Genomic DNA, 24,281 nt, shown 5'->3' on the forward strand with positions numbered 1-24,281 from the left:
CTAGGATTTGTCTCATCTATGACTAGTAGATGTTGGGTGCATTTTTGCAGAATATGCAAAGCAGGCATACTATAAATGGCTAAAATTATGCTAATATGGGCTATAATTAAAGCAAATGAAAGTGTAAAAATTTAAGTTTGGCATCTGTGGGCTTTGAGTTCACATTTGTGGTCAGCTTGCTGTGAGGAACTAAACAACTTGGGGCCAAGTTTAACCCATGTATATAACATTTACAGAAGAGGGTGAAATAGGTGCTGGGTAGCCAAAACACTGTAAATGTCCATCTTGCTTTTGACTTCTCTTTCTCTCCTAGAACCTTCTGGGGTGCTGCTTTACAATGGCCAGGATAGGCAAGCAGTGGTGTTTTGAGTGTGTCGTGAGGTGTTTATGTGGACTGGAGGAGGCAGGGGATAAGCAGTTGAAGAGTGTGCTGTGCTCTGGGCTGCATGCAGTCTCATTCTGGCTATACTGGGGGAGGGGTGATAATTGCTCCAAATGTTTGTTCATTTAGAAATTTGTTGTAATTCAGTTTAATCAAATACTTTGCAAGGCCATTTGACATGTTTTTACTTCTGGGTTTAGACTATGTTAAATTTGGTGGCATGTTCCCAATTTTTTATTGATAAATTGAAACTTGAAGTGATGTAGGGCATGATTTTACTTCATCTTTCCTCTTTCAGTATTCTCCACACCAAAATGTGTATGCTTTTGTTATAAAAGTAATCATGTTCACAAAGGAATATTTTAAATATATCTATGTGTAGAAAAGAGGAAACAAATGATTTAGCACCATCTTCCAAAGATAAGCACTGATAACATATCAGTGTTATGATATAAATAAATATAAACAGACTGTAGCCTAGAATATTCCACCCTGAGTTAACCCAGTGTAATTTTTTATTTCTGGAATTTAGGTGTCTTGCCATTAAAATGGCACAGTCATTGAAAACGTGTTTGTTGTGTGAAGTCTGGTGCTACATAATATGGGATGCATGCAAGTAATGGCAATAAATATGTAAAATAGATGTATTTAGCAAAGCTTTTACTTAATATGAATATATCTTGAAGTCAGTTGAAGAATTTATTAAAAATTGTCTTCAGTTTGCATCAGTTGAAAACATATGGATTTACTAGCAAACAGAAAAAAAAACCCATATTACTTGGGTTTATCTATAAATTTAAAAAACAACATGTTATATGATATTCCTAAATATTTGGTGATGGATATATTTTACCTGTCAATTCTTATACTCCTTTTTACCTTTAAAATGGTAAAAAAATCCATACAGTGATTTTAAACCTGTGTCTATTTTATATTCTGGGAAAACCTTCTTGAGGGCTGTATCCAGTCACAGCTCAGTATGTCTGGTAACAGTGTCTGCAGGTGGATGGGGCATACCCTGCATCAGTACTCTGGGACTGATGCGGAGCATGTACAGTGGTGCTTCTAGCAGTCATCACTGCCTTCTGCTTGTTTTTGCTACTTTGCCTTTTCAGGTTCCCATTTCAGTCTATATATTTGGACTATCACTTGTAAGTGATTTTTGTTCAATGAAATTTGAGATTTCTGTACATGAAATAGTCTCTGAGAGTCATTTTAGATCTGTTCCTTTTACATTTTGTTCATATTGTGTGGATAATCCACTGATCATTAGAGACTTAGTAGATGATACTACAACTGTATCTCACTTGATAACAAATTGTTTCTCAATTATTATTTATAATAATAATATATAATATTTTTATATTTCTCAATTATTATAATGTTGTATTTCATATACGGTTTTTATTCATATAGGGTTTTATTTGGTTCTCATTTTTAGTTTTGCAGCCTTATATATCACCCTGTCATTGGTGCTTGTTTTTTTTAATTAATATTCTTGCTATTCTATGTGATCTCTTTTTTTGAAGGAGAGGGAGGCCTTTCTGTACGCTTAGTGAGGGCAGATACCATGTCTTCTGTTCACCATGTATCTAATGTCGTACACAGTCCTTAGCACATAGTATTTGTTGGTGAATGAACCAAAATTGCCATGTGGTTGCGCAGAGCTGATGTTATACACATCAGGTTTTCAAGGTCATTTTTTAGAAACAAATGTTAGCCTAGTGCACTCCTTCTAGCCAGCTTCTGAGTTTTGTTTTCTTCCTTAACAAACACATGTTGACTGACTACTGCAGTGCATGGATTGTAGTAGTTACCATAATGGTAAAGGTGGAGGTGATTACTTGGGCCTTCGGACTTACCTTTACCTAGTGAAGCAGCATTTATACAAGTCAAGCTTAGCAGTAGAAATAATGAGCTTTTTTATTGATTTAGAGTTTTGTTTCTATACATTATTCATCCTTTTGTTAAATATGTTTTTTGCATAAAATGTGATATTCAGAATTATTGAGTACTTGTGATAATATTCACAAGTTAAAAAGGTTTTAGTTTTCAAAAATTATTTAAATTCTTTGATATTTAGTATAAAAGACATTTCTTCTCATTAACCCTATTATCTCTCTTCTTTCTGTCTGTGAGAACTCATTTTCCTTGAACTCTTCCAGTTCTTTTATTTTACTTTGATTTTTTTTCAACAAATGAAACTTCAGAAAAGTAGAATTTTTATCAAGGAAAGCTTAAAGTTAGAATGTAGGCATAATATGGGCATGGTATGGATTATAAAGGTCTGACAGCACAGTAGTACCACATTTGTGACCGACGTGGAAAGAATATGCTGTATATAAAAGGTTCAGTATGTTTGGAATATAATTGTCAGTAAAGAAGGTGAACAGATTTTACTAATAATATATATGAGCATGGTGAAATATTTTTTAAATCATAAAATGACTTCTATAGGCTTGTATGGGATTATATTGTCACATAAATAAAAATTCATGCATTCTTTGGAATAAAAAGCCCGCCAAAGAAAACAGTGAACTAAAGAACAAGTAAGTCATGTTTTGCCTCATCTTGAGATCCTCAGATAATCAGATCCTCAGCCTTCAAGTAACTTCTAATTGTCTAAACTGAGGCTTTTTTCTTGTCTGCCAAGGAAATGTGTTAGTGGCCACATGTGGTTGCTGAGAGGCTGTACTTCCCAAAGCTGTCTGAATTCTTTGATAGTCATCCAGAGAGAGAACTGATATGCTCAGCTGGGGTGAATGAACAGCCAGGACATAGTCTTGCTTTTCTGTGTGGGGATATTAGTGCTAATAAAAGATTAATGCTGTTTTCCTTAGAGGGAATCAACAGATAATGTTTTGATAACCCTTGTCTCACCAGTGAACCGTATGGCCTTTATTTTCTAACAGACTTAGTTGAAATGTTAGAGAAAAACGTTAGAAAAGGATCCCTATGGTGTGCTGGCTCCTGTTCCTTGCCTCGGCATTAAAGTGTAGGTGTTTTATAATATTGGAGAACTTCCCTCATTTGTTTTTAAGATCCTTTATGGATCCATAGTGAGAAGTCGGAAGATCAAGGGGATAATAGGATTGATTCTCATCCTGTGCTGGATTTTCTCATATATATGGTATTCATTTATAAAATCTCTGGTCCAAGACCCATAAAACAATGTTACTTTCAAACAGCGTCTTCCTGTATATTATATTGTATAAAACCTTTAGTTCCTGGGGGAAGGTTATAAAGAGGGTTCCCTGTAGTCTGCAAATTCGTTTTTTACGTGATCATTTAAAGTTGTTACTTTTCCTAAAAGGTGAATTTTGATTCCTTCTATATATGTATATACTGTAGAAATTTGGTGGTTAAATGCCTCTTTGCCTACTGTGGCTAAGAGGGCAAAGGGTAAAAAGAATATTTTAAGTTTCTTGGTGTTGTTTGAAAATAAAAAGTAATTTCTTTCATGATGGCTGAATGCCAAGGCTGGAAAAGTGTCATGGAAATGTCTGTGGTCAGGACTGCGTTTGACGAGAGAAAGGTTAAATATGGTAGTTTTGGGGCGCCTGGGTGGCTCAGTGGCTTAGGCCTCTGCCTTCGGCCCGGGTCGTGGTCTCGGGGTCCTGGGATCGAGTCCTGCATCGGGCTCTCTGCTCAGCAGGGAGCCTGCTTCCCCCTCTCTCTCTGCCTGCCTCCCTGCCTACTCGTGGTCTCTCTCTCTCTCTCTCTCTCTCTCAAATAAATAAATTAAAAAAAAAAATATGGTAGTTTTGATAGGATTTGACAGCCATTTTTGATCTATATATATGTTTCATCATGGTTCCTTTCTTAACAGTGGAATAACTGAGCTATTAAATATTTTACTCAGTTGAGAAGGAAAATGATTACCATAAAACCACTTTATTTAAATGACACTGTGACATAAAATGTTCCAACAGTTTAAAATATTCATCTAGAAAACATATTGCCAAGGGAAATGAACAGTCCTCCCCTATCCTCCAGTCTTTCTTGAATTAAGTTGATTCAGTAACCCTTTTCCAATCTACATGGAAGTTCTTGTTTGCAGATTTAAATTCTAAAACACACGGTCGAGCTGTATGTTAATGTTTAATATGAAAAACGAATGTTTGTTGACTACTACCAGGTTAAAATTCTTTTAAGAGTAGGTTAGTAGTATTCTCTGTAGAGGATATCTATCTGTCTATCTGCACACACACATATAAGTGTGTGTGTGTGTTTCTATGTGTGTGTGTATATATATATATATATATATATATACACATACATATAAACTGTATATATACAGTATATGTACGTACCTTTATATATATACACACACACACAATAACATACACAGTAAGCTTTAAGTATATTATCTTTTTTTTGCCTTTATAAGAGGAGGTTTTATTGTTAATTATTTACCTTAATAGATTCAGAAAGTGGAACAGATTAGCTCAGTCCAATGTGATTGGCAGTTGGCAAAATCCAGTGAAGCAAGTATTCTGATTGCTAAGGATTTAATTTGGGTGCTTTAAATGCTTAGCCTTCTTTAACACTTCAAACATAATCCAAAAGAAATGCACCATCTCCCTCCCTTTCATTATAATACCATGCCTACCTCACTTTAATATGGAAATATCTTCATTAAATATGGTCTTCAGAGGAACAAGTTCCCTGGAGAGTACAGCCATTGAGGACAGTGCACAAAAAGGAAAACTCATAACAAAACTCTGTATGTTAATTTACTAATCTAAGGAAACAAAACCTTCTAATATATTAAAATAAATCCAGTTACAAAACTAATAGTCTATATGATAGTCGTTGTGAATACACTAATAGTCTATGTGAAGAGATCTGGTAACTGAAAATGGCTGGCTGTTTACAAGATCCACAAGCAGGAATGGTACACCTAGCCCAGCACTGGCCCTCAGAAGCCAAAAGTTTTCTCTCCACTGTAGGCCACATAGAGCAATCCATGTCCATCTTTTCTTCTAAAGCAGTCCCTTAGTTAGACTGGACTGTGGGACTGTTTTACTCACAAATAGGAAAATTGCCTTTTCAGAAGGAAACTGGCTCCTTTTCCTGATGATCCCCATGAACTGAGCCACAGTGATGTCAGATGGAACCAGATACTTCCATTTGTCATTGTCAACAGTCTGAGAGCCTGAGACTTTTTCCACAATCACTAGAACCCGGTTGGGATATTTCACTTGGGTCTTCACAGATTGCACACATCTGTATTCCAACAAGTGTTCTTCCTTGAACATCCACTTCATGGTAGTGGTGGGGAAGGGATGTGGCCACCTCTTGGAGCTGGGGAGCTCAGTGCACCACCACCACCACAACAACAATCTTTTTGATGTACTTTTGGGTAGTTTCCAATTTTTAAAAAATGTGAATAAAACTGCTGTGAACATTCTTATATAACTCTTTACATGGACTGTAAATATTAAAGTGTTATACATATGTAGGATGATTTAAGAATTATATTGCTGAAGTTTTTTTTAAATTTTTTTACTATTATAAAATTTTAAGATACTCAAGAATATCAAGAATAGAGTTCTTTTTTTTTTTTTGAAGTATAATTGCCTTTTTTTTTTTTTTCCCCCTGGAGAACAGCTTTTCTTCAGTCCTTAAGGACTTAACTTACATGGGCTTTGGTGGAGGTCATGGGGCAGTACCCGTGGGTCTAAATCGGGGTGAGGGTATTCGGTCCTTCCGTGCTTCACGAGAGTGATTCCTGATTGCCTTGCTGTGAATGGCACAACTCACTCAATAAAGTAGTTTCACATACAGCTTGGGAAGCACATAGGCATCGAAGACACTCTCTTTGGAAATGTCCCTGACAGCGGTGGCCTCCACTATGTTCCAAATGACGAACTTCTTAATGGCCTTGTCCTTGGACACACAATGGGTGCAGTTGGTGCAGCGAATAGGCTGTACGTGACCGTGGCCCTTTTTGGCACGACCATTATTCCTTCTTTTCTTGGTCATCTTGGCAGCGGGACCCAAGAGAGCAAGAATAGAGTTCTAATATTAGTAGGTATGCTTTACATGGAAGAATGATATTTTATGTACTTACCTCTTCCAACTTCTAAAGATATAAAATTTGTTGAATTAGTATTTCATATAGTACACAATTTAAGTCATTTCTGGCTAATTTAGAATATCAGAAATGATTAAGCTTGGTGTATCAGAATGAGGTGCCCCCATATTATATTATTTTGAACTGTATTTCTTTTTTTTTTTTTTAAAGATTTTATTTATTTGACAGACAGAGATCACAAGTAGACAGGGAGGCAGGCAGAGAGACAGGAAGGGAAGCAGGCTCCCTGCTGAGCAGAGAGGCCCTGGGATCATGACCTGAGCTGAAGGCAGAGGCTTAACCCGCTGAGCCACCCAGGCACCCCTTGAACTGTATTTCTGCCCAAGTTAAAAATAAGCAGGGTTTTTATACCAAATTTCCTTACATTGAAATTTATGAATAAGAAAGCACTTCTAGATCTTTGCTAAAATAAGACAGTATTTTTTAATATGGAAACAATAACTGAGAAGTATTCCTAAATCTAATTTGAAAAGTTATATTCATGATTTTAGGGGACTATGAGCATAAAATGTGTGAGTGGAAAATTAAGATTTCATATGGCTTTTTGCAGCTGGTTGATTAAGTCCTATATAGTTCATTGTCTTAAAGATGAAATTTGTACAAGGTTTTGGAAGACAGGGGTTGTATATTAAAAGTTCTTGTTTCGAAGGTAGTACAAAATGGTTTTAACAATCTATCATCTTTCATTTACCAAAGGAAATATGTAAAAAGAAAAGGAAAATGTTCAGTGGGAACAAAACATTGACATGATGAAAAGCTACAAGAAAAGAAAAAAGATTTTAGAAAGACTCCTAAAATGAAACTAGTTTTTTTCCCTCAACAATCTGTCTGAATTCATTTTGCTTTCATTATATATCTAGCCTGGAGGCAAAGTATGTTGAGTATTACAACAAAGAGGGTGTTATAAGGAGGGCTTTAAAAAAAATAATAAAGTGTAACATATGTGTAACCCATGCAACTTTGTAACAGGAAACTTTATAATAAGGGAGGACTGTGCTTAGCTTTTCCACAATTTTGGAAGAATGAGTTTTATTAGGTGTTAGACAAAGAAATTATCAACTGACTTTTATGCTGTAAGGTTGAAAGATTTGTTATGACCATTTCTAGACTTTAGCAGTGGTTTTAATGTGGGCCCTACTATATTAGAAACAGTGCCTAGCACTATTAATATGTCTACTGTTGCTAGTTCTCTTAAGGAATATGATGTTTAACTTTTGCCTTTCAATGAAAGATTATTCAAAATCCTGTTATTCTGTGGTTTTCTCAGCAGTATTAGGCTGTTCTTGAATTGATCAACACATAATATAATTTGGGAACCCAATCAATGGTTCTTTTATTTTTGAAAGATGGTGACAAATTCTTTTGAAACTTGGGAAATTGGCTCCATCATTCAGCTCTTACTCTTTCTTTGCTTCTTCTGCCCAACTTCCTAAAAACCATATTGTTTTGATGTCAATATGTAGAATAGATTATCTGTTGGGGAATCAGTGTGTGTTAATTATATTGGAATAAATGTAAACTTGGCAAATGATATGGGTAAATAGGCGTTGTGCCTAATAGATATTCATTTAATGAGGACACTAAAATTAGGGACTTCTAACGTGTCAGAACCATATTTCTTGTAAATTTTCCCCAGTTTTGAGATTAACTGGCAAGAGCTATATTTTTCTGGCTTTTTTAAAGTCTTAATATGTTATGGTAGAGTTTTAGGATTTATGTAATGCTTATTATAGAATAGTTGAGCTCTTTGTATTTATCACACTGCTATTGAAGTGAGCTTGAAGTGTAGAAATCAGTCTGCTACCTTTTGGTTTTTTAGCAATCTCTCTTTTAAAATATTACATCATACTCATTTTCCTGTCTTCTCTCTCCCACTTAAAAATGATTACACACCATGCACATTTATGTACTGTTTTCATTGAAGGTGGGGGAATTTAATGACACCCCTTAATATCCAGCCCACTGTAGAGATGTTAGAAAATCAGGGATAAAGTTTCTAGGCTTAGGAGAGAGAGGTTAGAAATGTGTTAGCAAGATAGATTATTACATACTTAAAAATAGACTATTTAAACCTTGCAAGATCACAGAAGCATTCAAAATAACTTTTAACGGTGTGTAGTTCATTTGATAAAAATAAAAAGCCAAATAGTACAGACAAACTTATGAAGGCATCATTTCCCCCTACCCTGTGCCTTTCCCCCACCTTACGGTTAACTCTTTATCGCTAAATAATGTAATTACACCACTATTTTTGAATTCATCATATTTAATTTTTTTCTGTTGATGTGACATAGTGACAAAGTGTTTTGATTAATGATACATTCTTTCTATTATCCTTCTGGTTATATTGCTATCTCCTTTCCATTGCTGCTCATCTCTGCACCTACACAAAGGATACTCAAACTTCTCTTTCTTGTTTCATCAGCTTTTAACCCCTCGATTCCACATTTTGTTAAACGAGCACATTCATCATTTTATCTTTACCATTATTACTCTCTACCTTAAGTTTCTCAACTTCTGTAAACTCCACCTTTATTCTTACTTTGTCAAGGTTAATAACATTTATATACTGGTCTGTAGTGGTAGCTAAATCTTCTGTGACTTCTCTATAGAGGATTCTAAAAGTTAATACATACTTTGCTTGTGATATGTAAATATTTTTCAATGTAGTATGTAGGATCATATTTCCTTCTTTATGATTACAATGTCCTGTGCTACTCAAAGGAAAATGTTTCTAGTAGATTCTTTTTTAAAAAAATCATACATTTCTTTAAAAAAAATCATGTATTTCTTTACATAGCCTTATAATTTCTCAAGTTTTCTAGGCTTTCAGTTGTACTGTTGAATCTGTTAATTCCCTTTGGTTCCTGGGGTTCTTCCTGTTATCTGGAGGTATGGGATTTTTTTTCTTCCCAATTTTTTACTTTTTGAATTATCACATTTTGTTCTGGAGTAATTTTTATTTTGTTCTTTTGTTTTTCTTGGGCTTTTCTTATTTCTGGCCTTCCTAAAGTGTTTTGTCAGGGTTTTTTTTTGTTTGTTTGTTTTTGTTTTTGTTTTTTTGAGGATTAGTCAATAGAAAGATTAAGTACTGTGAAAGTGGGTTGGGGTTTTGACCAGCCAGCCTGTCTTTAATGTGAGCGGTTGGGGAGCAAATTTAAACTAGGGACCTCCAGATGTCAGAATGAGGAGAGGAAGCCTATACATTCATGGGAACTAGCACCAGTATTAATCACTATAATTCTTCTCAGACAGGCCAGTATTTCTTTAAAGAGAACCCCCCCCAAAAAAAGGGGGCACCTGGGTGGCTCAGTGGGTTAAAGCCTCTGCCTTCGGCTCAGGTCACGATCTCAGGGTCCTGGGATCGAGCCCCACATCAGGCTCTCTGCTCAGCAGGGAGCCTGCTTCCCCCGCCTTCTCTGCCTGCCTCTCTGCCTACTTGTGATCTCTGTCTGTCAAATAAATGAATAAAATCTTTAAAAAAAGAAAAAGAAATTAAGAGGAAAACCCTTCTCTCTCTCATTTTTGTTTTGAGGATGAAGGGTAATAAATACCTGCTTATTGACTACATATGGCAAGTGGGAAGAGGGAGAGGAAAGAGGACAGGTGGTCCTTAGCTATCTACATATCTAATCTTTCTTTCAAAACATTTTTATTGAGATGGTCACTTCCACAATTCACCTATTGAAAGCACACAGTTTAATGATTTTTATTATACCTGTGGAATTGTGCAGCCATGACCACATCAATTTTAGAACATTTTTACCACTCCAAAATAAACTTCTTAACATTAAAATGGTTCTGAGACTCAGTTTTCAATGTGTGGAGCAAGGATGCTGCTCCAGGAATTCTCCAGACACTTGGTATCTATAATTCAATTCAATTCTGACACTATCCATTTGGAGATAGCATCCAATCCCACAGGTTAAGGGGTCAGTTCTACAAGATTACTCTCCACTGCCACCGCACCCAACCATATCCCCATTTCAGATGTCAGTTGTAAGCCCATGTTGTTATCTGTGCTTCTGACCCACCAGCTACAGATTGGAACTTCCCATGACTCCCTCCTTAGACTTAAGATGCCAGTCCCAAGCCTAGGTTGTTATGTGTACTTCTGATGGACCAGCTATAAATCAGAGGTTCCCATGACCTCCTCCTTAGGTTCAATTAATTTGTTAGAGCTGTTCACAGAACTCAGACAACTTACTAGATTGCTGGTTTTTTGTTTGTTTTTGTTTTTTTCGTTAGGGATATGACATTGGAATAGCCAGACAGAAGAACTGCATGGAGCAATGTATGGGTAAAGGAACTTCCATGTCCTGTTTAGGTGTGCCACTCTCCCCAAATTTTCATGTGTTTACTAACTCAGAAGCTCTCTAAACCCTGTCCTTTTAGGTTTTTATGGAGGCTTCATTACATAGGCATCTGTTGGCTATCTGTTCAACCTCCTGCCCCTCTCCCCTCCCTAGGTTGGGATGGGGGGTAGGATTGAAAGTTCCAACGCTCTATTCATATGGTTGGTTCTCCTGGCAACAGCCCCCATCCTTAGGTGAGGGCCAGAAGTCACCTCATTAACATAACAAAAGACATGTTTATTGCTTCCAATCCTTAGGAAATTGTGAAAACCCTTGGACATTTCACATAAATGGAATCATATAATATGAAGTATTTTGTGATGGCTTTCTTTTACTTAATATAATGCTTTCTATTTTTTTTTTTTTAAAGATTGTATTTATTAGAGAGAGAGCAAGTGAAAGCATGAGCAGTGGGGAGCAGCAGAAGGAGAGGGAAAAGCAGACTCCCTACTGATCAAGGGACCATGGGGTCCAGGACCCTGAGATCATGACCTGAGCCCAAGGCAGACACTTAACCAACTGAGCCACCCAAGTGCCCTTTAGTATAATGTTTTCAAGGTTTATCTGTACTGTAGCATGTGCCAATATTTCATTTCTTTTTAGTGTAGAATAGTATTCTCTTGTATGAATATACCACATTATATTTATCTATTCATCAGTTGATGGACATTTAAACACTTGATCTTAGCCAAAAGGACAAGAAGCCATATTTGATGGATATTTAGATTTTCTACTTTATGGCCATTGTGAATGTTGCTATTATGAACATTCATATACAAGTTTTCATTTCTCTTGGGTGTATATCTAGGTATATCTAGGAATAGCTGGGTCTTACTTTAACTCTATGCTTAACCTTTTGAGGAACCACCAAATATTTTCCTGAAGTTGTAAACTTATTTTTATCCTGCCAGTGATTCACTAGGGTTCCACCCAAGGATGAAGTTCTCCACATTCCTGTCAATACTTGTTATTACCCATCTCTTTGATTATAGCAACCCTAGTGGGTGTGTGGTGGTATCTCATTGTGGTTATGTGTCCCTGGGGCCAGGGGCCAGGGCTTGTCAATTGGTGGGCTTCTCTTGAAGGCAGTTAGGGGACTACCTAGCTGTTTTCCTGGGGACTCAAATATCTATAGCTGTAGGTAGTCTTTTCTCTTGAGTTGTTCTTCTTTCTCTGTAGGTTTCTTTAATTTCTTTCTGGAGATCATGAGCCTAGTCCCATGGATGGGGAAGGGAATTTGAGGATTGACTATCCAGGATACAAACTTTTTCTTCAACTATGTATTTTAAGTTACTTCTCCATTCCCATGCTATTTTATATCTGTGTCCCTCTAATCTGGAGTCCCTTGTTTTGTTCAACTTCTCCTGAGATTATGCTTTCTGTTTTCTGTGAAGGTCTGTGTATCTGTTATTTACATAGATGTTTAGATAACTCTCTTGTCTTCAGATCCCATCTTACCTCACTTTCTCTGATACTTGGTGCTTTTACTTCCTGAGCCTTTTTAGAATTTTATGAGGTGAATAAATATATTCTTCAGGCATTTAGATTTGACCTTGCTGTGCCCTTTAGTATTGTTTACCTTTTCTGTGTTCACTTCCCGTCTTCATAGATTGTGGTTAGACTTACCACAGGTCTTTTGATTTCTTTGAAGGAGTTTATGTCTGTTTATTTTACTCCTTTTTGTTTGGGGTGGTTTTTTTAGAGGAGAAGAGGACATAATAGTCTTTAATTAGCAATCTTGAAATAGGAAATCATACTAACTCTTTTGATACAGTGCCTCAGAGTCACTAGTCAGGTAAAGAAAATGTGAGTGGCTGTCTCTACAGGCTCTTAATTTCTGCCCTGAGTGAAATAATAATAAAGGGGGTCAGAATGCTTGCCAGGTCATGATTACAGAAGCTTGGCTGTAAGTCATGGGCAAAAAGCTTGGTTGTCTGCCCCCACAGTTGAGTGAGTGGTTTCACCTCTGGGACCCAGTGAATGTTCAGACGGTTGAGTAATCCCACCTCAGGCACATGGTTGGCAGCAGGGCAAGTAATATCTGAGTACTTGGCATGATAATTAATGGGGACTATAAAGGGAGTGTAAACATTTGACAGGACTTTGTCTCTTAGTTTCTTACAGTTTCATTTTCATTGCTATCAATAGGATTGGTTTTGCTCAGAGAATGGGGGTATTCTTAATTTTGGCAGATGCAAGGATTACTATCATTCTAATATGGTTTCTCTAGGGAAAGGAGATGAATACTATGTTAGACTGTGATCTACTGTAAGATCATTTTTTGACCAGTTTATTTTTTATTAATTTGTTTGATTTTTTACTTAAAAAATTGAAGGTGATATACAATGTTACCTTAGTTTCAGGTGTACAACATAGTGATTCAACAACTCTATAATTATGCAGTGCTCACCACAAGTGTAGCCCCTATCTGTCACCATACTTTGCTATTACAACTGTATTTTCTATACTGTATCTTTTGTCTCCAGGACTTACTCATTTTATAATTGGAATGAGCCCATCACTAAGGTCAGAGGATGTTACGTAAGGTCTTGGTTCAAGTTCTTAGCTCTTTGGTAGGTTGTGGGGATTGAGTTAGTCCTATTTAGATTACATAGAATTTGGGAACAGATGGTAGTTAGCAGAAATCACACATTTGCTGTGCAGAGAAAAGACAAAACTCGAGAATAGTTGTTCTCAAACTTCAGTGTCCACCAGAATCACCTGGAGGGCTTATTGAAACACAGGAATGCTAGGCCCCACTCTCAGAGTTTCTGACTCAGTAGGACTGGGATGAGGCCCAAGAATTTACATTTCTAACAAGTTTCTGCATGATGCTTATACTGCTGGTGTGGGGAACTATACTTTGAGAATGACTGCTTTTGAACAATGGTTCTTAAATTTTACTGTGCAAAGTATTTTCTGGGAAGATGTACTGAAAGTGTTTTTCCTAGGGCCTCATTTCTGGGAATTCTGATTTGAAAAGTTTGGGATGAAGCCTAGGAATCTGCATTTTAAAGTATCCTAGCTAATTCTTTTTTTTTTTTTTAATCTACTGTGTGGATATGTACCACATTTTATCTATCCATTCATCATTTGATGGCCAACCCCAGATAATTCTTATACAGAAACCACAGAAGATCAGCACACCATACCACGAGAAATGCCGCTCTATAGGTTTTATGTGACAAAGATTATAAGTTAATGATCCTGAAGCATCTGGCTGGTTCAGTCAGTAGAGTGTGCAACTCTTAATCTCAGGGCTGTGAGTTTGAGCCCCATGTTGGCCGTAGAGATTATTTTAAAAAAATAAAAAAAACAAAACAAATCATCCTTATTTATTTTTACTAAATTGGAGCACAATTTCTAATTTCCACATATACTTTTGTATTAGTATCTCAGTAGGAAATAAAGCTTATCTCAGATGATTTAAACGAAGAGATTTTAGTGAAGGGATCATTGACAGGTGTAGGCAGAGTTAAGGGAATAAATAATGAAGCATCCAAATATTATCTGGAGTAGATCAGCTTTTACCACTTCTAGGGTTACCACAGAAGGAAGTAATTGTATTATTTTAAGGGTTTATTAAGAGCAGGAGCCATGGAGAGGAGCCCTTCCTCTTCCTCTTCATCCAAGCAGGGGAGATACAAAGTCTCATTAGTCACCTTTTGTTGCAGGGTGATATTTTTGTCATTTTCCCATCTGAAACCAGAATTGCAAAGTAGTCATCACTAGTGCTTATCATTTAACCTAGTGGGAAAGGGAGTGGGATGGTGAAGAGATAATTAATGTAAAATGTGCTTGGCTCTAACATTCTCCATTTTTGTAGCGTGTCAACAGACTGAAGTTGATAATCATAACTTCCTTTCTCCACTACCTATTTTACATTTTTCTTATATTTTTTCAGCACATTGGCCAGCCAGGCTTCTTTGCCTTCATACCTCAAAGATCTGAGTCCTTATGCATCCTATATTTATTGGGTTAACATAGGTTTTCATTTAGTTTGTTATTGGGCATAGGAATAATACTAAGAAGCTGACCAGTGAATCCCTTGGATTTTAGACATAGTTTATCTGTTCCTATTGTGCAACAGCCACCCATTTTCCTCTTAATATAACGAGAAATCACTCTGTTGGCACATTAACCTTTTTTTTTTTTTTTTTTTTAGATTTTATTTATTTATTTGACAGAGATCACAAGCAGGCAGAGAGAGAGAGAGAGAGAGAGAGGAGGAAGCAGGCACCCTGCCAAGCAGAGAGCCCGATGCGGGACTCAATCCCAGAACCCTGGGATCATGACCTGAGCCAAAGGCAGAGGCTTAACCCACTGAGCCACCCAGGTGCCCCCAGTCTCCAAGTTTTGTGCTTTTTTCTTTTTGGAAGGCAGTGCAAGGTGAAGCAACATCTTTTTTAGAGGGCATATTTTAACACATCCCAGATTTTCCTGGAAACTTCACAGTGTGGCAGGCTTTTGAATTTTTATGGGATAATTGCCACTTCCTGCTTACCGGATTTACTTAAATTGTCATCGATATTGCACTAGTGCTAAAAGAAGATATCCTTTTTAAAAATTTGCATGACAAAAAGTTTTTACTTGTAAATGCTTATCAATACACCAAGTAATAACGGGTAACTAGTTTTTGAATTCCATCATCTAGTAATTTTGATTAAGAGAAACTAAAAGCAGCTCAAACAATTATACTAGTATTCTTTGTACTGACCTTATCCAAAGGACTATTTTAAGGCTGGCTTCTGTTTCACACAGGTTATAAATAACCATTACTTTTTCATAGAAGAAGTACCTGATCTTCGAGAAAGCTTTAGGGAAAAAAAGTTAATCTCTTTCTTTCTTAAATTTTTTTAACATACCCAAGAAAGAAAATGCCAGTATTGATATATATGTTGCTTGAGCTAAAAAGCATGGGAAAACATACAATTTTTACCCATTAAATTTCTTTTTTTAAGGGTTATTATTATTATTATTTTTTAAACTAAGTAATCTTTATGCCCAGTGGGGCTCAAACTCATGATCCCAAGATCAAGAATTACATGCTCCACTGACTGAGCCAACCAGGTGCTCCACCCATTAAATTTCTAAGCATATGAGGTAAAAAGATAAAGTCTTTAGATAAGCTCTGAGTTGGTACCAAGAAGCTAGATTTGGTATTCTCCCAAAAGTAAAGGTACCTGCTACATAATGTATGGCAATAATTTTGTGGCTTTTCATAAGAATATAAACTTGAACTTTGCTAAATCTTCATATTTCATGAAGGCATCTGAAATGCCAATCCATGGAACAGACTCTTTCTTTACCCCCTAACCATTAATGAGAAAATTTTCTTGAATTTCTGAAAATTCAAGGGGTGGGATGTTGCAGACAAAGACTGAAAGGTTTTCCAGGACTTCATCTGTGTTTTTCTGGAAGTAGTTCTGGAGGATGGTCATCCCCTGGGTCTTCTCCGCGTCAGTGCTGCACTGGGATCCAAGAATTGTAGCTACTTGTGATTGTCTTTATTCATTGAGATTAAGAATTGTAATAGTTTAATAGATTTGCATCAAGTTTCATGAGCCATGTTGACCTTTTCTACTAAATATATCTTAGTTTTGAAAAGCAGCTGTAATTGGAATCTCTCCTAAGTTTACGATAATCCATAGTTGTTATCCAAGATCCATTTGGCTCTTTCATAGGCCAAACACGATTATGAATGAGGATGCATCATTGTTGTGTTTTTTAAGTCTTTGATGGTGTCACTAATCTCTGCAGTTTCCTTAGTGATGAGTATTTTGAAAAGTATGCTCTTTTGGTGGGTTGGGAGAAGTTCCAAGGGATTCCAGTTAGTCTCTGCTATCATAATAACCTTCATAATACTCTTCCTTAGCAGAAGCTAAGGTAGGGATTCAGCTACTTATGAGTATATCTGTTCCAACTTCATATTACATCAATGGGAAAGTAATGTCAGGATGGGTCTATGCACCTGTCGGATTTACTGTGGGAAAGACTTGGGTGAAATCTTCATTTGTATCTGAAATTCTGTAAGTCCCACTTTGACTAGTGGATCATGTGACATTTGACATTCTGAGGGATTAATGAACCTAGAAAGTTTGTGTATTTCCCTTTCATTTGCACACCATCACCCAGTTAAATGGCCATCATAGATGATTTTAGGTTCTCCACCTGTACCTTGATTTGGGAGTTCAAGGTCCCAAGCTTTTTTATTTTGTAAATCCTTAAGGAGAGCAGATTGCCCACTTAAGGAGTCTCTGTAATTACTGTTGTCATCAAACAATCAAATGCAATAGCCATTTATCTCTCAAAGCCAAGTCTTCAGCTAGCTCTTTATCCCATATTGTACCAATAATAATTTGAACAATTATGATTCCGTTGCATGACATGTATTTCTGTTGTTTTTCTCCCTGCTCCCTCAGGGAAATCATCTGTGCATTCATCAGCTATGTGAGCAAACCAGTCCCCAAATTCCTACATACCATATCAGTTAAGATCCCAGCAGGAAACAGCGTTTTGTGGCAGATGGTTCAAACAAAGAGACTTAAAGAAGTGGGATTACTAATAGAGGGGTGGGAAGAGTTAAGGAAAGAAATTGTCTCTATAGTTAGCAGAATAAATGTAAACTATCTAATTTAATTGTATTTTGGGGTATATTTGTTGTGGCAGCTTGACCTTTTCTGTAACTAATAAAATAATTTACATTATTATGGCTGTGTAGACACTACTCAGTGAGGCATGATTATATTTCTTCTCTTTGTTTTCTCTGAAGTTAAAAATAATTTAAGTGACATTTTTATACCCTTTAACCAGATTTCTCCATTGTTAATTTTTTTTTTAAAGATTTTATTTATTTATTTGACAGAGAGAAATCACAAATAGGCAGAGAGGCAGGCAGAGAGAGAGGAGGAAGCAGGCTCCCTGTGGAGCAGAAAGCCCGATGTGGGGCTCGAACCCAGGACCTGGGATCATGACCTGAGCCGAAGGCAGCGGCTTAACCCACTGAGCCACCCAGGCGCCCCATTGTTAATATTTTTATCTCATTTGTTTTATCACCTCCTTCTTTCTTTCTCTTGTGCTCACTCTCTCATGCATACACAATTTTTTGTTGTTTTTTCTGAACTATATGAGAATACATACATCATGGCCCTTTATCCCTAAGCTCTTTAAAGAGTATATATTTTTTAAGAATAGGAATATTCTTACATAACCACAGTACAGTTATTAATTTCATAAAATTACATTGATATATTACTTTTATCTTTTCTAATACCCAAATCCTAATTTTGTCTGTTCTAATAAGGTAAAAAGGTGCTTTATAACACCCCCCCCACCCCCTGTTATAAGATCTAGTCCAGTCTGTATTCATTTTTGGCCTCTTTTAAGCTGGGAAATTTTCACAGCCTTTCCTTGTCTTTTATGACATTGACATTTTTTGAAGAGTTTCTCTCACTACTTAAAAAAGAAAACATTTTTCATTTTGTTTATGAGTTGTTTCCTTGTGACATTAAGATTATACATTCTTGGCCAGACCAGTATACTGCTGTCAAGAATAGGTAATACTGCATTTTCTGTATAGTATCATGTAGAGTCACCTTCATCGATGATTAATTTTGGTCTGCTGGTCAAGGTGTTGCCTGATTTCTCCATTGTATAATTACTATTTTCCCCCATTGCTACTAGTAAGCAGTGTACATATCCTACTTTTCATTAAAAGTTCCCCTTAAATTTATCATTCATTGATGATTCTTGCCCGATAAAATCTTTACAGTGATGGTTGCAAGATGATTTTTCTGAATCAGCACTTCCTTTATATTTGCCATTTGTCCCTAAGCGTTTTATACGTAATAGATTTCCCTTCTCCCTCATTTATTCATTTGTCTACTTATTATTAGCATGGACTCATGGAATTTCTATTTTTCCTAATAGTTTATAAGTCAGTATTGAACTTAATAATTTTGATGCTTCTTTTGTCCCAAATTTGGCCAGTGGAAGACTCTTCAAGCTAGCTCCTGTATCCTTGTGACATACCTTATATTATTATTATTTTTTAGGACTTTTAAAACTTTATAGCATAGCAGGATGTTACTGGGATCATCTTATACCTATCCTGCTCTAGCCATGGAATAAGCTATTTCTCTGGGGAGTCCTGGCTCCTGTTAGTGGAAATGGTATTAGAGACTGAGATCTGAATGCTAGGTGTGCTCATGTTACCTGGTATCTTTGTTTTAGGCCCTTTTAGAGGACAAAGCTACAAATATGTACATGTTCATACATTTACCCATATATACATGCATAAGCACATACATGGAAACATGCACAGAAATATGCATATATGCAGATGAACATGCATCAACTTAGACATATACATTATTTAGATATCATGAGTTCACACCAATATCTCCAATTTCAGTCTGTCCCTACATGGTTTTTTTTCCTTTCCCATTCCATATTTATATCCCTTCTTCCAATGGCTTGGAATCCCTTCTTCCATGGCTCCCAACAACATTGACATATGCATTCATTTACATATTCTCATAACACATGTAAAGTAGTTGCAGAATGTTTTCTGACCATATCGCTACAATAAACAAACCTCTGTTCCTTCTCTTTCTAGCTAACTTACTCCCAAAATCAAGTGCTTCTCTAAGACTGCCCCTTGGAATCCTGCATACTTTCAGGTTCCTTCCCTATAGCCAGATCCATTATTTTTTCACTTTTTTCTTTGATTTTTATCGTGCTTTTCCTAAGATCTCTGCTTTCCTCTGTTCCTTTTCAAAGAACCTTATCAGCCTTACCTTCTTTACTTTCTGTACTCTTAGGTTTCTGGTAGTAACATTGGGCTGATGGTAGAATTGCTGTTAGAATTCCCCCATCCACATATGGTGGAGGTTGCAGTATTCTCTGTATCACAGTAATTCAGAAGGTTCAGGGTCCATGTAGTTTTATGTTCTGTCGCCTGCTCCAGTGGAATAAAAGAGAAAGGGCTTTGGAATTAAGTGACCACCATTTTTCTGTGAATCTAGAAACTCTGTTTTTTAAAAGACTTTTAGATCTCAGACATGTTAAAGTGAATATAAAGGGACATTATGAACAACTTTATGCCAATCATTTAATAACCAAGACGAAATAAACAAATGATTTCAAGACCGTAATTTACTAAAAACCAACGCAAGAAGAAATGGAAAGTTTTAATAGCCCTTTATCTATTCAGTTTTTTGAATTCATAATAAAAAACCATTTTACAAAGAATATTTCTCGCTTAGATAATGTCACAGGTGAAATATATTAAATGTTTAAGGAAGAGATAATATCAGTGTTATATAAAGTCCTTCCAAAAATAGATGAGGAAGGAATGCTTCCCAACCCATTTATGAGGCCTATATAGTCTTGATACTAAAGTTGACAAAGATATTATAAGGAAAAATTACAGTCAGTATCCCTCATTGACACAGATGTAAAAATAATATTAGCAAATGGAATCTAGCAGTATAAAAAATGGATAACCTGTCATGACCAATTGGAAGTTTATTGCAGGAATATAACATTGGTTCCACAACTGAAAATAAATCCATATAAAAGCAAGAAGAAAAACTACAAGATTTAGCATAAACTGGGTTATAGACCTAAGTTTAAAAGCTAAAGCTATTAAACTTGTCAAAGAAAAAAATATTTATTTTTATAAAGAAAATTTTTGTTACCTTGGAGTAGGCAAAGATTTCTCAGGCATTCAAAGCACTAATCATAAAAGAAAGAAAATATAAATGAATTATAGTTCACCAAAATTAAAATCTAATCTCCAAAAGATAACTTCAAAAGAAAACTTTTTTTAAATCAAGATTTTATTTATTTGAGAGAGAGAGAGTCCAGGAGCATGGGAGTGCGGGAGATGGAGAGGGAGAAGCAGACTCCCTGCTAAGCAGGGAGCCTGATGTGGGACTTGATCCCAGGACCCTGGGATCATGACCTGACCCAAAGGCAGACACTTAACTGACTGAGCCCCCCCAGGTGCTCTGAAAAGAAAACATTTTTATAAGAAAATGAAAAGGCAAGCCTCAGACTGAAAGAAAATATTCAGAATGCATATAGCTGACAAATGAGTTGTATCCAGAACATATAATGCATTCTTACTGCTCAATAAGAAAATAACCCAATTTTAAAAAATGGACAAATATTTGGAGAGACATATCACAAAAGAAGATATACCATTGGCCGAATAAGGACACGAAAAGATGCTCAGCATCGTTAGGCCCCAGGGAAATTCAAATTAAAACCACAGTGAGATACCTCTACATATCCTGCAGAAAAGCTAAAATAAAAAAAAGACTGAAAATAACAAGTTCAGTTACTGGCTGATCACCTTGAACTTGTGACAGCTTGATTTTATGTTCTTGTAGGGCAGATCTGTGGAAAGTCCATGGTATTTCCTAAACTTCTTTGACTTGAGATATCTTAACTCGCAAACTCTCTTCCTTGTGGATCTTGTTAAGGCTTGGTTTTAGGCTCTGTTAAGTGGGTCTACAGCAGGGCTTACTCTGGGGCAAGGTTCTTACTTTTAAAGGAGAAGCTGCATTTCTCAGGATGTTTACAAGGTGTTAATGAAGTCTCCCCATATCAGCTGGGCCAGGCCTTTAATACCCCCCGGAACTGCTTGACTCTTGGTATCTGTTCCATTCCTTCCCCTGTAGCCATCATCCCTGGTCAATCCTGCACATTCTTTCCTTGTGCAGGCTTAGGTCGGTGAATACCAGGGTCTCTCAGGGATCTGTCTCACAGCCTTCTACTTCTCCCAGAGAGGCTGCATCAGTTTGCATTCCCACCAACAGTGTAAAGGGGGTTTCCCCTTTCTCCGTATCCTTGCCAACATCTGTTGTTTCCTGAGTTGTTAATTTTTTGGTAGTTTTTTATTAAAAAATAGTCATTCGTTGTGTGACAGAAAAGAGCATATATAAGATTATTTGCAGGTCCTAATTTTTAAAAAATGTTTAAAAGATTTTATTTATTTATTTGACAGAGATCACAAGTAGGCAGAGAGACAGGCAGAGAGAGAGGGGGAAGCAGGCTCCCTGCTGAGCAGAGAGCCCGATGTGGGGCTTGATGGCAGGACCCTGAGATCATGACCTGAGCTGAAGGCAGAGGCTTTAACCCATTGAGCCACCCAGGCGCCCCTGCAGGTCCTAATTTTTTAACATAAAGGTGATTTTTTTGACATTTAGTATTTCTGCTTACCTGAGCCATTATTGTATCTGTGCAGTATTTTGAGCTTAAAGAAGCTATGAAAATGGAGGAAATGATTAAAATTCAAAAATTTTAGTTCCCCAAATACTATCTGCTGGTTACTTAAATTTTGTGTTGACTCTGTACATTATTTATAAGGCAAATATATTCTGATTGTATTTTGGTACAGGATAACATTTATAATCCTCAGGATATACATATATTCCAGCCATGCCAAGATAACACTAGTGTTCAAACAACAGTAGCTGGTCTGATGTTTAACAGAAACACTTGCTTGCTGAAGGACATTCCTTTTGAGTCATGGACTGGAAACCGTGTTGAATATGCTAAGTGATTCCATCTGAACTGCAGAAAATCACTATTGGTTACATTTTCACTTTGCATATATGTCACTAACAAAGCCAACTGGCCGAAGTAAGCTTTTTGAAATGGACATTTCTGGCTGAGCTTTCAGAAGGCTGCATTTTTACATGTGAAACATAAAAAAACATACTATTCACTGGTTGCACTTTAAAAGCAAATGGCCAGAGGAAACAAGATGAACTATAAAAACCCATAAGATGAAAACATGAAATTTTGTGTACAATTTTATTATTTGTAGTAGGTTTAAAAACAATTACACTTAATATAATAAGCCAGCCTCCTTAAAAGAGCAGAAAGACACACCATAAACCTCAGACATTACAGCAAAAGGTACATTGATATGCCTTAATAAAGAAAAGGTTTTGACATTGTTCCTTTTATAAATGTTTAATCACAACTGTATTTAGGTTTTATACGTACTGAGTGAAGACTTGGAAAATTGATGTGAATCAATGTATCAATGTATTTTTGACCTTTGAAGAAATGCAATCTGGGCTGGAAAAAACTATCAACTTGAGGCAAAATATTCTGAGTTTGAGTCTTTGTTTCGCCATTGACTGACTTTGTCAGTATAGAACATATCCTCTTTTTAGCCTTGGGTTTCCCTTAAAATGTGGTTCTGTATTTGCCTGATCCTGTCATTGTCAGTAATGAACTGTTATTTAGAAGTGGCTTAAGTTCCTGGTAAGAAAGCCATTTTTGTAAATTCAGGGTATTATTATTATTATTATTATTTTTTTTTTAAGATTTATTTATTTATTTATTTATTTGACAGACAGAGATCACAAGCACGCAGAGAGGCAGGCAGAGAGAGAGAGAGGGAAGCAGGCCTCCCGCCGAGCAGAGAGCCTGATGCGGGGCTCGATCCCAGGACCCTGAGATCATGACCCAAGCTGAAGGCAGAGGCTTTAACCCACTGAGCCACCCAGGCGCCCCTATTTTTTTTTTTAAAGATTTTATTTATTTATTTCACAGACAGAGATCACAAGTAGGCAGAGAGGCAGGCAGAGACAGAGAGAGGGGGAAGCAGGCTCCCTGCTGAGCAGAGAGCCTGATGTGGGGCTCGATTCCAGGACCCTGGGATCATGACCTGGGCCGAAGGCAGAGGCTTTAACCCACTGAGCCACCCAGGCGCCCCCAGGGTATTATTTTTATAGTGTGCAGTAACTAAACTGGTGAAGCCAGTTTTTTTTAAATAAATTAAAAAAAAAAAAAACCACATGTGACATTGAGAGATAGCTGAATACTCAGAAGTAGTTACACAAGGCTTCTTATTTAGTTAGGATTTACACAGGCTTCTTCTGGGAAGCTCTTTGTTAGATACTGTAAGGTAAATACATGCTAGTGTCCCAGTCCTAAGAAAGGAAAGAAAACAGTATCAGAAACTGACATGAGTTACATGCTAACTTGTACCAAGTACTTTACTGGTGATTTACTGACCTCATGTAATCACCTACATCAGTTGAAAGTCTCATAATAGCACTTATTGAGTGCTTACTATATGCCAGTTATTTTGCTGAGAGTTGTGTAACTGTAGTCTATTTTACAGATGAGGAAACCAAGGTTTCAAGAATTTCTTTAAAGGTGTGTAACTGACAAATGGCAGAGTACACATATTAAAACTGTAATGCTTGTTGGGGGTCAACATATCTTCAAAAGAGAAGAGTGTGAGTTGGTATCATGACATATTTCTATGTTGAGAGATTCAGAGTGGATGCCACTGATACTTTTTTACTGACCCTATATTGCTGAATGTGAAAAGCATTCCTGGGTTGGGATATTGGGACTGTTCTCAGTTGATCTGCATTTACGATTTGCTTTGATGTTTGCCAGTCTTTTTTTT

The 24,281-nt window shown here is 36.6% G+C and overlaps 1 protein-coding gene and 2 pseudogenes across 2 annotated transcripts in view; 1 reads left to right on the forward strand and 2 right to left on the reverse strand.

Moving 5' to 3' along the window:
* LOC111147257 (Bardet-Biedl syndrome 9) overlaps window positions 1-24,281 on the forward strand; it is a 441,623-nt gene that overhangs the window by 39,190 nt on the left and 378,152 nt on the right. The gene's annotated exons all lie outside the window — the stretch shown is intronic.
* On the reverse strand, window positions 5,368-5,652 carry LOC111147259 (annotated as a pseudogene).
* LOC111147258 lies at window positions 6,023-6,370 on the reverse strand (annotated as a pseudogene).

The sequence above is a fragment of the Enhydra lutris genome, unplaced genomic scaffold (genome assembly GCF_002288905.1).
Source record: "Enhydra lutris kenyoni isolate GAN:26980312 unplaced genomic scaffold, ASM228890v2 scaffoldscaffold16, whole genome shotgun sequence".
Taxonomy (NCBI): Eukaryota; Metazoa; Chordata; class Mammalia; order Carnivora; family Mustelidae; genus Enhydra; species Enhydra lutris.